Genomic DNA, 12589 nt, shown 5'->3' on the forward strand with positions numbered 1-12589 from the left:
TTGTTTCTCAGGGGAAAGGGCATCGTTCGTGTCCAGGGCCCGGTGGCCCGGAGTGGCCGGCTGCCTGCTGAAATTCCGCATGCTTCAGGATATCTCCCAGATGCAAGGTGCCCCCACAGGCAACTGTGTCTGGTTTGACAGTGCCAAGTGCCTCCTGCAAACTGACATCAGGAACCTGGCCTGGTGAGTTTTGTTTCTCAGGGGAAAGGGCATGGTTCGTGTCCAGGGCCCGGTGGCCCGGAGTGGCCGGCTGTCTGCTGAACTTCCGCATGCTTCAGGATACCTCCCAGATGCAAGGTGCCCCCACAGGCAACTGTGTCTGGTTTGACAGTGCCAAGTGCCTCCTGCAAACTGACATCAGGAACCTGGCCTGGTGAGTTTTGTTTCTCAGGGGAAAGGGCATCGTTCGTGTCCAGGGCCCGGTGGCCCGGAGTGGCCGGCTGCCTGCTGAAATTCTGCATGCTTCAGGATATCTCCCAGATGCAAGGTGCCCCCACAGGCAACTGTGTCTGGTTTGACAGTGCCAAGTGCCTCCTGCAAACTGACATCAGGAACCTGGCCTGGTGAGTTTTGTTTCTCAGGGCAAAGGCCATCGTTCGTGTCCAGGGCCCGGTGGCCCGGAGTGGCCGGCTGCCTGCTGAAATTCCGCATGCTTCAGGATATCTCCCAGATGCAAGGTGCCCCCACAGGCAACTGTGTCTGGTTTGACAGTGCCAAGTGCCTCCTGCAAACTGACATCAGGAACCTGGCCTGGTGAGTTTTGTTTCTCAGAGGAATGGTCATGGTTCGTGTCCAGGGCCCGGTGGCCTGGAGTGGCCGGCTGCCTGCTGAAATTCCGCATGCTTCAGGATATCTCCCAGATGCAAGGTGCCCCCACAGGCAACTGTGTCTGGTTTGACAGTGCCAAGTGCCTCCTGCAAACTGACATCAGGAACCTGGCCTGGTGAGTTTTGTTTCTCAGGGCAAAGGCCATCGTTCGTGTCCAGGGCCCGGTGGCCCGGAGTGGCCGGCTGCCTGCTGAAATTCTGCATGCTTCAGGATATCTCCCAGATGCAAGGTGCCCCCACAGGCAACTGTGTCTGGTTTGACAGTGCCAAGTGCCTCCTGCAAACTGACATCAGGAACCTGGCCTGGTGAGTTTTGTTTCTCAGGGCAAAGGCCATCGTTCGTGTCCAGGGCCCAGTGGCCCGGAGTGGCCGGCTGCCTGCTGAAATTCCGCATGGTTCAGGATATCTCCCAGATGCAAGGTGCCCCCACAGGCAACTGTGTCTGGTTTGACAGTGCCAAGTGCCTCCTGCAAACTGACATCAGGAACCTGGCCTGGTGAGTTTTGTTTCTCAGGGGAAAGGGCATGGTTTGTGTCCAGGGCCCGGTGGCCCGGAGTGGCCGGCTGTCTGCTGAAATTCCGCATGCTTCAGGATATCTCCCAGATGCAAGGTGCCCCCACAGGCAACTGTGTCTGGTTTGAGAGTGCCAAGTGCCTCCTGCAAACTGACATCAGGAACCTGGCCTGGTGAGTTTTGTTTCTCAGGGGAATGGTCATGGTTCGTGTCCAGGGCCCGGTGGCCTGGAGTGGCCGGCTGCCTGCTGAAATTCCGCATGCTTCAGGATATCTCCCAGATGCAAGGTGCCCCCACAGGCAACTGTGTCTGGTTTGACAGTGCCAAGTGCCTCCTGCAAACTGACATCAGGAACCTGGCCTGGTGAGTTTTGTTTCTCAGGGGAAAGGGCATCGTTCGTGTCCAGGGCCCGGTGGCCCGGAGTGGCCGGCTGCCTGCTGAAATTCCTCATGCTTCAGGATATCTCCCAGATGAAAGGAGCACCCACAGGCAACTGTGTCTGGCTTGACAGTGCCAAGTGCCTCCTGCAAACTGACATCAGGAACCTGGCCTGGTGAGTTTTGTTTCTCAGGGCAAAGGCCATCGTTCGTGTCCAGGGCCCGGTGGCCCGGAGTGGCCGGCTGCCTGCTGAAATTCCGCATGCTTCAGGATATCTCCCAGATGCAAGGTGCCCCCACAGGCAACTGTGCCTGGTTTGAGAGTGCCAAGTGCCTCCTGCAAACTGACATCAGGAACCTGGCCTGGTGAGTTTTGTTTCTCAGGGGAAAGGGCATCGTTCGTGTCCAGGGCCCGGTGGCCCGGAGTGGCCGGCTGCCTGCTGAAATTCCGCATGCTTCAGGATATCTCCCAGATGCAAGGTGCCCCCACAGGCAACTGTGTCTGGTTTGACAGTTCCAAGTGCCTCCTGCAAACTGACATGAGGAACCTGGCCTGGTGAGTTTTGTTTCTCAGGGGAAAGGGCATGGTTCCTGTCCAGGGCCCGGTGGCCCGGAGTGGCCGGCTGCCTGCTGAAATTCCGCATGCTTCAGGATATCTCCCAGATGCAAGGTGCCCCCACAGGCAACTGTGTCTGGTTTGACAGTGCCAAGTGCCTCCTGCAAACTGACGTCAGGAACCTGGCCTGGTGAGTTTTGTTTCTCAGGGGAAAGGCCATCGTTCGTGTCCAGGGCCCGGTGGCCCGGAGTGGCCGGCTGCCTGCTGAAATTCCGCTTGCTTCAGGATATCTCCCAGATGCAAGGTGCCCCCACAGGCAACTGTGTCTGGTTTGAGAGTGCCAAGTGCCTCCTGCAAACGGACATCAGGAACCTGGCCTGGTGAGTTTTGTTTCTCAGGGGAAAGGGCATCGTTCGTGTCCAGGGCCCGGTGGCCCGGAGTGGCCGGCTGCCTGCTGAAATTCCGCATGCTTCAGGATATCTCCCAGATGCAAGGTGCCCCCACAGGCAACTGTGTCTGGTTTGACAGTGCCAAGTGCCTCCTGCAAACTGACATCAGGAACCTGGCCTGGTGAGTTTTGTTTCTCAGGGGAAAGGGCATGGTTCGTGTCCAGGGCCCGGTGGCCCGGAGTGGCCGGCTGCCTGCTGAAATTCCGCATGCTTCAGGATATCTCCCAGATGCAAGGTGCCCCCACAGGCAACTGTGCCTGGTTTGAGAGTGCCAAGTGCCTCCTGCAAACTGACATCAGGAACCTGGCCTGGTGAGTTTTGTTTCTCAGGGCAAAGGCCATCGTTCGTGTCCAGGGCCCGGTGGCCCGGAGTGGCCGGCTGCCTGCTGAAATTCCGCATGCTTCAGGATATCTCCCAGATGCAAGGTGCCCCCACAGGCAACTGTGTCTGGTTTGACAGTGCCAAGTGCCTCCTGCAAACTGACATCAGGAACCTGGCCTGGTGAGTTTTGTTTCTCAGGGGAAAGGGCATCGTTCGTGTCCAGGGCCCGGTGGCCCGGAGTGGCCGGCTGTCTGCTGAAATTCCGCATGCTTCAGGATATCTCCCAGATGCAAGGTGCCCCCACAGGCAACTGTGTCTGGTTTGACAGTGCCAAGTGCCTCCTGCAAACTGACATCAGGAACCTGGCCTGGTGAGTTTTGTTTCTCAGGGGAAAGGGCATGGTTCGTGTCCAGGGCCCGGTGGCCCGGAGTGGCCGGCTGTCTGCTGAAATTCCGCATGCTTCAGGATATCTCCCAGATGCAAGGTGCCCCCACAGGCAACTGTGTCTGGTTTGACAGTGCCAAGTGCCTCCTGCAAGCTGACATCAGGAACCTGGCCTGGTGAGTTTTGTTTCTCAGGGGAAAGGGCATCGTTCGTGTCCAGGGCCCGGTGGCCCGGAGTGGCCGGAAGCCTGCTGAAATTCCTCATGCTTCAGGATATCTCCCAGATGCAAGGAGCACCCACAGGCAACTGTGTCTGGCTTGACAGTGCCAAGTGCCTCCTGCAAACTGACATCAGGAACCTGGCCTGGTGAGTTTTGTTTCTCAGGGGAAAGGGCATGGTTCCTGTCCAGGGCCCGGTGGCCCGGAGTGGCCGGCTGCCTGCTGAAATTCCGCATGCTTCAGGATATCTCCCAGATGCAAGGTGCCCCCACAGGCAACTGTGCCTGGTTTGAGAGTGCCAAGTGCCTCCTGCAAACTGACATCAGGAACCTGGCCTGGTGAGTTTTGTTTCTCAGGGCAAAGGCCATCGTTCGTGTCCAGGACCCGGTGGCCCGGAGTGGCCGGCTGCCTGCTGAAATTCCGCTTGCTTCAGGATATCTCCCAGATGCAAGGTGCCCCCACAGGCAACTGTGTCTGGCTTGACAGTGCCAAGTGCCTCCTGCAAACTGACATCAGGAACCTGGCCTGGTGAGTTTTGTTTCTCAGGGGAAAGGGCATCGTTCGTGTCCAGGGCCCGGTGGCCCGGAGTGGCCGGCTGCCTGCTGAAATTCCGCATGCTTCAGGATATCTCCCAGATGCAAGGTGCCCCCACAGGCAACTGTGTCTGGTTTGAGAGTGCCAAGTGCCTCCTGCAAACTGACATCAGGAACCTGGCCTGGTGAGTTTTGTTTCTCAGGGGACAGGGCATCGTTCGTGTCCAGGGCCCGGTGGCCCGGAGTGGCCGGCTGCCTGCTGAAATTCCTCATGCTTCAGGATATCTCCCAGATGCAAGGTGCCCCCACAGGCAACTGTGTCTGGTTTGACAGTGCCAAGTGCCTCCTGCAAACTGACATCAGGAACCTGGCCTGGTGAGTTTTGTTTCTCAGGGCAAAGGCCATCGTTTGTGTCCAGGGCCCGGTGGCCCGGAGTGGCCGGCTGCCTGCTGAAATTCCGCATGCTTCAGGATATCTCCCAGATGCAAGGTGCCCCCACAGGCAACTGTGTCTGGTTTGACAGTGCCAAGTGCCTCCTGCAAACTGACATCAGGAACCTGGCCTGGTGAGTTTTGTTTCTCAGGGGAAAGGGCATCATTTGTGTCCAGGGCCCCGTGGCCCGGAGTGGCCGGCTGCCTGCTGAAATTCCGCATGCTTCAGGATATCTCCCAGATGCAAGGTGCCCCCACAGGCAACTGTGTCTGGTTTGACAGTGCCAAGTGCCTCCTGCAAACTGACATCAGGAACCTGGCCTGGTGAGTTTTGTTTCTCAGGGGAAAGGGCATCGTTCGTGTCCAGGGCCCGGTGGCCCGGAGTGGCCGGCTGCCTGCTGAAATTCCGCATGCTTCAGGATATCTCCCAGATGCAAGGTGCCCCCACAGGCAACTGTGTCTGGTTTGACAGTGCCAAGTGCCTCCTGCAAACTGACATCAGGAACCTGGCCTGGTGAGTTTTGTTTCTCAGGGGACAGGGCATCGTTCGTGTCCAGGGCCCGGTGGCCCGGAGTGGCCGACTGCCTGCTGAAATTCCGCATGCTTCAGGATATCTCCCAGATGCAAGGTGCCCCCACAGGCAACTGTGTCTGGTTTGACAGTGCCAAGTGCCTCCTGCAAACTGACATCAGGAACCTGGCCTGGTGAGTTTTGTTTCTCAGGGGACAGGGCATCGTTCGTGTCCAGGGCCCGGTGGCCCGGAGTGGCCGGCTGCCTGCTGAAATTCCGCATGCTTCAGGATATCTCCCAGATGCAAGGTGCCCCCACAGGCAACTGTGTCTGGTTTGACAGTGCCAAGTGCCTCCTGCAAACTGACATGAGGAACCTGGCCTGGTGAGTTTTGTTTCTCAGGGGACAGGGCATCGTTCGTGTCCAGGGCCCGGTGGCCCGGAGTGGCCGGCTGCCTGCTGAAATTCCGCATGCTTCAGGATATCTCCCAGATGCAAGGTGCCCCCACAGGCAACTGTGCCTGGTTTGAGAGTGCCAAGTGCCTCCTGCAAACGGACATCAGGAACCTGGCCTGGTGAGTTTTGTTTCTCAGGGCAAAGGCCATCGTTCGTGTCCAGGGCCCGGTGGCCCGGAGTGGCCGGCTGCCTGCTGAAATTCCGCATGCTTCAGGATATCTCCCAGATGCAAGGTGCCCCCACAGGCAACTGTGTCTGGTTTGAGAGTGCCAAGTGCCTCCTGCAAACTGACATCAGGAACCTGGCCTGGTGAGTTTTGTTTCTCAGGGGACAGGGCATCGTTCGTGTCCAGGGCCCGGTGGCCCGGAGTGGCCGGCTGCCTGCTGAAATTCCTCATGCTTCAGGATATCTCCCAGATGCAAGGTGCCCCCACAGGCAACTGTGTCTGGTTTGACAGTGCCAAGTGCCTCCTGCAAACTGACATCAGGAACCTGGCCTGGTGAGTTTTGTTTCTCAGGGGAAAGGGCATCGTTCGTGTCCAGGGCCCAGTGGCCCGGAGTGGCCGGCTGCCTGCTGAAATTCCGCATGGTTCAGGATATCTCCCAGATGCAAGGTGCCCCCACAGGCAACTGTGTCTGGTTTGACAGTGCCAAGTGCCTCCTGCAAACTGACATCAGGAACCTGCCCTGGTGAGTTTTGTTTCTCAGGGGAAAGGGCATCGTTCGTGTCCAGGGCCCGGTGGCCCGGAGTGGCCGGCTGCCTGCTGAAATTCCTCATGCTTCAGGTTATCTCCCAGATGCAAGGTGCCCCCACAGGCAACTGTGTCTGGTTTGACAGTGCCAAGTGCCTCCTGCAAACTGACATCAGGAACCTGGCCTGGTGAGTTTTGTTTCTCAGGGGACAGGGCATCATTTGTGTCCAGGGCCCCGTGGCCCGGAGTGGCCGGCTGCCTGCTGAAATTCCGCATGCTTCAGGATATCTCCCAGATGCAAGGTGCCCCCACAGGCAACTGTGTCTGGTTTGACAGTGCCAAGTGCCTCCTGCAAACTGACATCAGGAACCTGGCCTGGTGAGTTTTGTTTCTCAGGGGACAGGGCATCGTTCGTGTCCAGGGCCCGGTGGCCCGGAGTGGCCGGCTGCCTGCTGAAATTCCGCATGCTTCAGGATATCTCCCAGATGCAAGGTGCCCCCACAGGCAACTGTGTCTGGTTTGAGAGTGCCAAGTGCCTCCTGCAAACTGACATCAGGAACCTGGCCTGGTGAGTTTTGTTTCTCAGGGCACAGGGCATCGTTCGTGTCCAGGGCCCGGTGGCCCGGAGTGGCCGGCTGCCTGCTGAAATTCCGCATGCTTCAGGATATCTCCCAGATGCAAGGTGCCCCCACAGGCAACTGTGTCTGGTTTGAGAGTGCCAAGTGCCTCCTGCAAACTGACATCAGGAACCTGGCCTGGTGAGTTTTGTTTCTCAGGGGAAAGGGCATCGTTCGTGTCCAGGGCCCGGTGGCCCGGAGTGGCCGGCTGCCTGCTGAAATTCCGCATGCTTCAGGATATCTCCCAGATGCAAGGTGCCCCCACAGGCAACTGTGTCTGGTTTGACAGTGCCAAGTGCCTCCTGCAAACTGACATCAGGAACCTGGCCTGGTGAGTTTTGTTTCTCAGGGGACAGGGCATCGTTCGTGTCCAGGGCCCGGTGGCCCGGAGTGGCCGGCTGTCTGCTGAACTTCCGCATGCTTCAGGATATCTCCCAGATGCAAGGTGCCCCCACAGGCAACTGTGTCTGGTTTGACAGTGCCAATTGCCTCCTGCAAACTGACATCAGGAACCTGGCCTGGTGAGTTTTGTTTCTCAGGGCAAAGGCCATCGTTCGTGTCCAGGGCCCGGTGGCCCGGAGTGGCCGGCTGCCTGCTGAAATTCCGCATGCTTCAGGATATCTCCCAGATGCAAGGTGCCCCCACAGGCAACTGTGTCTGGTTTGACAGTGCCAAGTGCCTCCTGCAAACTGACATCAGGAACCTGGCCTGGTGAGTTTTGTTTCTCAGGGGAAAGGGCATGGTTCGTGTCCAGGGCCCGGTGGCCCGGAGTGGCCGGCTGTCTGCTGAACTTCCGCATGCTTCAGGATATCTCCCAGATGCAAGGTGCCCCCACAGGCAACTGTGTCTGGTTTGACAGTGCCAAGTGCCTCCTGCAAACTGACATCAGGAACCTGGCCTGGTGAGTTTTGTTTCTCAGGGGAAAGGGCATCGTTCGTGTCCAGGGCCCGGTGGCCCGGAGTGGCCGGCTGCCTGCTGAAATTCTGCATGCTTCAGGATATCTCCCAGATGCAAGGTGCCCCCACAGGCAACTGTGTCTGGTTTGACAGTGCCAAGTGCCTCCTGCAAACTGACATCAGGAACCTGGCCTGGTGAGTTTTGTTTCTCAGGGCAAAGGCCATCGTTCGTGTCCAGGGCCCGGTGGCCCGGAGTGGCCGGCTGCCTGCTGAAATTCCGCATGCTTCAGGATATCTCCCAGATGCAAGGTGCCCCCACAGGCAACTGTGTCTGGTTTGACAGTGCCAAGTGCCTCCTGCAAACTGACATCAGGAACCTGGCCTGGTGAGTTTTGTTTCTCAGAGGAATGGTCATGGTTCGTGTCCAGGGCCCGGTGGCCTGGAGTGGCCGGCTGCCTGCTGAAATTCCGCATGCTTCAGGATATCTCCCAGATGCAAGGTGCCCCCACAGGCAACTGTGTCTGGTTTGACAGTGCCAAGTGCCTCCTGCAAACTGACATCAGGAACCTGGCCTGGTGAGTTTTGTTTCTCAGGGCAAAGGCCATCGTTCGTGTCCAGGGCCCGGTGGCCCGGAGTGGCCGGCTGCCTGCTGAAATTCTGCATGCTTCAGGATATCTCCCAGATGCAAGGTGCCCCCACAGGCAACTGTGTCTGGTTTGACAGTGCCAAGTGCCTCCTGCAAACTGACATCAGGAACCTGGCCTGGTGAGTTTTGTTTCTCAGGGCAAAGGCCATCGTTCGTGTCCAGGGCCCAGTGGCCCGGAGTGGCCGGCTGCCTGCTGAAATTCCGCATGGTTCAGGATATCTCCCAGATGCAAGGTGCCCCCACAGGCAACTGTGTCTGGTTTGACAGTGCCAAGTGCCTCCTGCAAACTGACATCAGGAACCTGGCCTGGTGAGTTTTGTTTCTCAGGGGAAAGGGCATGGTTTGTGTCCAGGGCCCGGTGGCCCGGAGTGGCCGGCTGTCTGCTGAAATTCCGCATGCTTCAGGATATCTCCCAGATGCAAGGTGCCCCCACAGGCAACTGTGTCTGGTTTGAGAGTGCCAAGTGCCTCCTGCAAACTGACATCAGGAACCTGGCCTGGTGAGTTTTGTTTCTCAGGGGAATGGTCATGGTTCGTGTCCAGGGCCCGGTGGCCTGGAGTGGCCGGCTGCCTGCTGAAATTCCGCATGCTTCAGGATATCTCCCAGATGCAAGGTGCCCCCACAGGCAACTGTGTCTGGTTTGACAGTGCCAAGTGCCTCCTGCAAACTGACATCAGGAACCTGGCCTGGTGAGTTTTGTTTCTCAGGGGAAAGGGCATCGTTCGTGTCCAGGGCCCGGTGGCCCGGAGTGGCCGGCTGCCTGCTGAAATTCCTCATGCTTCAGGATATCTCCCAGATGAAAGGAGCACCCACAGGCAACTGTGTCTGGCTTGACAGTGCCAAGTGCCTCCTGCAAACTGACATCAGGAACCTGGCCTGGTGAGTTTTGTTTCTCAGGGCAAAGGCCATCGTTCGTGTCCAGGGCCCGGTGGCCCGGAGTGGCCGGCTGCCTGCTGAAATTCCGCATGCTTCAGGATATCTCCCAGATGCAAGGTGCCCCCACAGGCAACTGTGCCTGGTTTGAGAGTGCCAAGTGCCTCCTGCAAACTGACATCAGGAACCTGGCCTGGTGAGTTTTGTTTCTCAGGGGAAAGGGCATCGTTCGTGTCCAGGGCCCGGTGGCCCGGAGTGGCCGGCTGCCTGCTGAAATTCCGCATGCTTCAGGATATCTCCCAGATGCAAGGTGCCCCCACAGGCAACTGTGTCTGGTTTGACAGTTCCAAGTGCCTCCTGCAAACTGACATGAGGAACCTGGCCTGGTGAGTTTTGTTTCTCAGGGGAAAGGGCATGGTTCCTGTCCAGGGCCCGGTGGCCCGGAGTGGCCGGCTGCCTGCTGAAATTCCGCATGCTTCAGGATATCTCCCAGATGCAAGGTGCCCCCACAGGCAACTGTGTCTGGTTTGACAGTGCCAAGTGCCTCCTGCAAACTGACGTCAGGAACCTGGCCTGGTGAGTTTTGTTTCTCAGGGGAAAGGCCATCGTTCGTGTCCAGGGCCCGGTGGCCCGGAGTGGCCGGCTGCCTGCTGAAATTCCGCTTGCTTCAGGATATCTCCCAGATGCAAGGTGCCCCCACAGGCAACTGTGTCTGGTTTGAGAGTGCCAAGTGCCTCCTGCAAACGGACATCAGGAACCTGGCCTGGTGAGTTTTGTTTCTCAGGGGAAAGGGCATCGTTCGTGTCCAGGGCCCGGTGGCCCGGAGTGGCCGGCTGCCTGCTGAAATTCCGCATGCTTCAGGATATCTCCCAGATGCAAGGTGCCCCCACAGGCAACTGTGTCTGGTTTGACAGTGCCAAGTGCCTCCTGCAAACTGACATCAGGAACCTGGCCTGGTGAGTTTTGTTTCTCAGGGGAAAGGGCATGGTTCGTGTCCAGGGCCCGGTGGCCCGGAGTGGCCGGCTGCCTGCTGAAATTCCGCATGCTTCAGGATATCTCCCAGATGCAAGGTGCCCCCACAGGCAACTGTGCCTGGTTTGAGAGTGCCAAGTGCCTCCTGCAAACTGACATCAGGAACCTGGCCTGGTGAGTTTTGTTTCTCAGGGCAAAGGCCATCGTTCGTGTCCAGGGCCCGGTGGCCCGGAGTGGCCGGCTGCCTGCTGAAATTCCGCATGCTTCAGGATATCTCCCAGATGCAAGGTGCCCCCACAGGCAACTGTGTCTGGTTTGACAGTGCCAAGTGCCTCCTGCAAACTGACATCAGGAACCTGGCCTGGTGAGTTTTGTTTCTCAGGGGAAAGGGCATCGTTCGTGTCCAGGGCCCGGTGGCCCGGAGTGGCCGGCTGTCTGCTGAAATTCCGCATGCTTCAGGATATCTCCCAGATGCAAGGTGCCCCCACAGGCAACTGTGTCTGGTTTGACAGTGCCAAGTGCCTCCTGCAAACTGACATCAGGAACCTGGCCTGGTGAGTTTTGTTTCTCAGGGGAAAGGGCATCGTTCGTGTCCAGGGCCCGGTGGCCCGGAGTGGCCGGCTGTCTGCTGAAATTCCGCATGCTTCAGGATATCTCCCAGATGCAAGGTGCCCCCACAGGCAACTGTGTCTGGTTTGACAGTGCCAAGTGCCTCCTGCAAACTGACATCAGGAACCTGGCCTGGTGAGTTTTGTTTCTCAGGGGAAAGGGCATCGTTCGTGTCCAGGGCCCGGTGGCCCGGAGTGGCCGGAAGCCTGCTGAAATTCCTCATGCTTCAGGATATCTCCCAGATGCAAGGAGCACCCACAGGCAACTGTGTCTGGCTTGACAGTGCCAAGTGCCTCCTGCAAACTGACATCAGGAACCTGGCCTGGTGAGTTTTGTTTCTCAGGGGAAAGGGCATGGTTCCTGTCCAGGGCCCGGTGGCCCGGAGTGGCCGGCTGCCTGCTGAAATTCCGCATGCTTCAGGATATCTCCCAGATGCAAGGTGCCCCCACAGGCAACTGTGTCTGGTTTGACAGTGCCAAGTGCCTCCTGCAAACTGACGTCAGGAACCTGGCCTGGTGAGTTTTGTTTCTCAGGGGACAGGGCATCGTTCGTGTCCAGGGCCCGGTGGCCCGGAGTGGCCGGCTGCCTGCTGAAATTCCTCATGGTTCAGGATATCTCCCAGATGCAAGGTGCCCCCACAGGCAACTGTGTCTGGTTTGACAGTGCCAAGTGCCTCCTGCAAACTGACATCAGGAACCTGGCCTGGTGAGTTTTGTTTCTCAGGGGAAAGGGCATGGTTCGTGTCCAGGGCCCGGTGGCCCGGAGTGGCCGGCTGCCTGCTGAAATTCCGCATGCTTCAGGATATCTCCCAGATGCAAGGTGCCCCCACAGGCAACTGTGCCTGGTTTGAGAGTGCCAAGTGCCTCCTGCAAACTGACATCAGGAACCTGGCCTGGTGAGTTTTGTTTCTCAGGGCAAAGGCCATCGTTCGTGTCCAGGACCCGGTGGCCCGGAGTGGCCGGCTGCCTGCTGAAATTCCGCTTGCTTCAGGATATCTCCCAGATGCAAGGTGCCCCCACAGGCAACTGTGTCTGGCTTGACAGTGCCAAGTGCCTCCTGCAAACTGACATCAGGAACCTGGCCTGGTGAGTTTTGTTTCTCAGGGGAAAGGGCATCGTTCGTGTCCAGGGCCCGGTGGCCCGGAGTGGCCGGCTGCCTGCTGAAATTCCGCATGCTTCAGGATATCTCCCAGATGCAAGGTGCCCCCACAGGCAACTGTGTCTGGTTTGAGAGTGCCAAGTGCCTCCTGCAAACTGACATCAGGAACCTGGCCTGGTGAGTTTTGTTTCTCAGGGGAATGGTCATGGTTCGTGTCCAGGGCCCGGTGGCCTGGAGTGGCCGGCTGCCTGCTGAAATTCCGCATGCTTCAGGATATCTCCCAGATGCAAGGTGCCCCCACAGGCAACTGTGTCTGGTTTGACAGTGCCAAGTGCCTCCTGCAAACTGACATCAGGAACCTGGCCTGGTGAGTTTTGTTTCTCAGGGGAAAGGGCATCGTTCGTGTCCAGGGCCCGGTGGCCCGGAGTGGCCGGCTGCCTGCTGAAATTCCTCATGCTTCAGGATATCTCCCAGATGAAAGGAGCACCCACAGGCAACTGTGTCTGGCTTGACAGTGCCAAGTGCCTCCTGCAAACTGACATCAGGAACCTGGCCTGGTGAGTTTTGTTTCTCAGGGCAAAGGCCATCGTTCGTGTCCAGGGCCCGGTGGCCC

This window comes from Passer domesticus, chromosome 21, assembly GCF_036417665.1.
Source record: "Passer domesticus isolate bPasDom1 chromosome 21, bPasDom1.hap1, whole genome shotgun sequence".
Lineage (NCBI taxonomy): Eukaryota > Metazoa > Chordata > Aves > Passeriformes > Passeridae > Passer > Passer domesticus.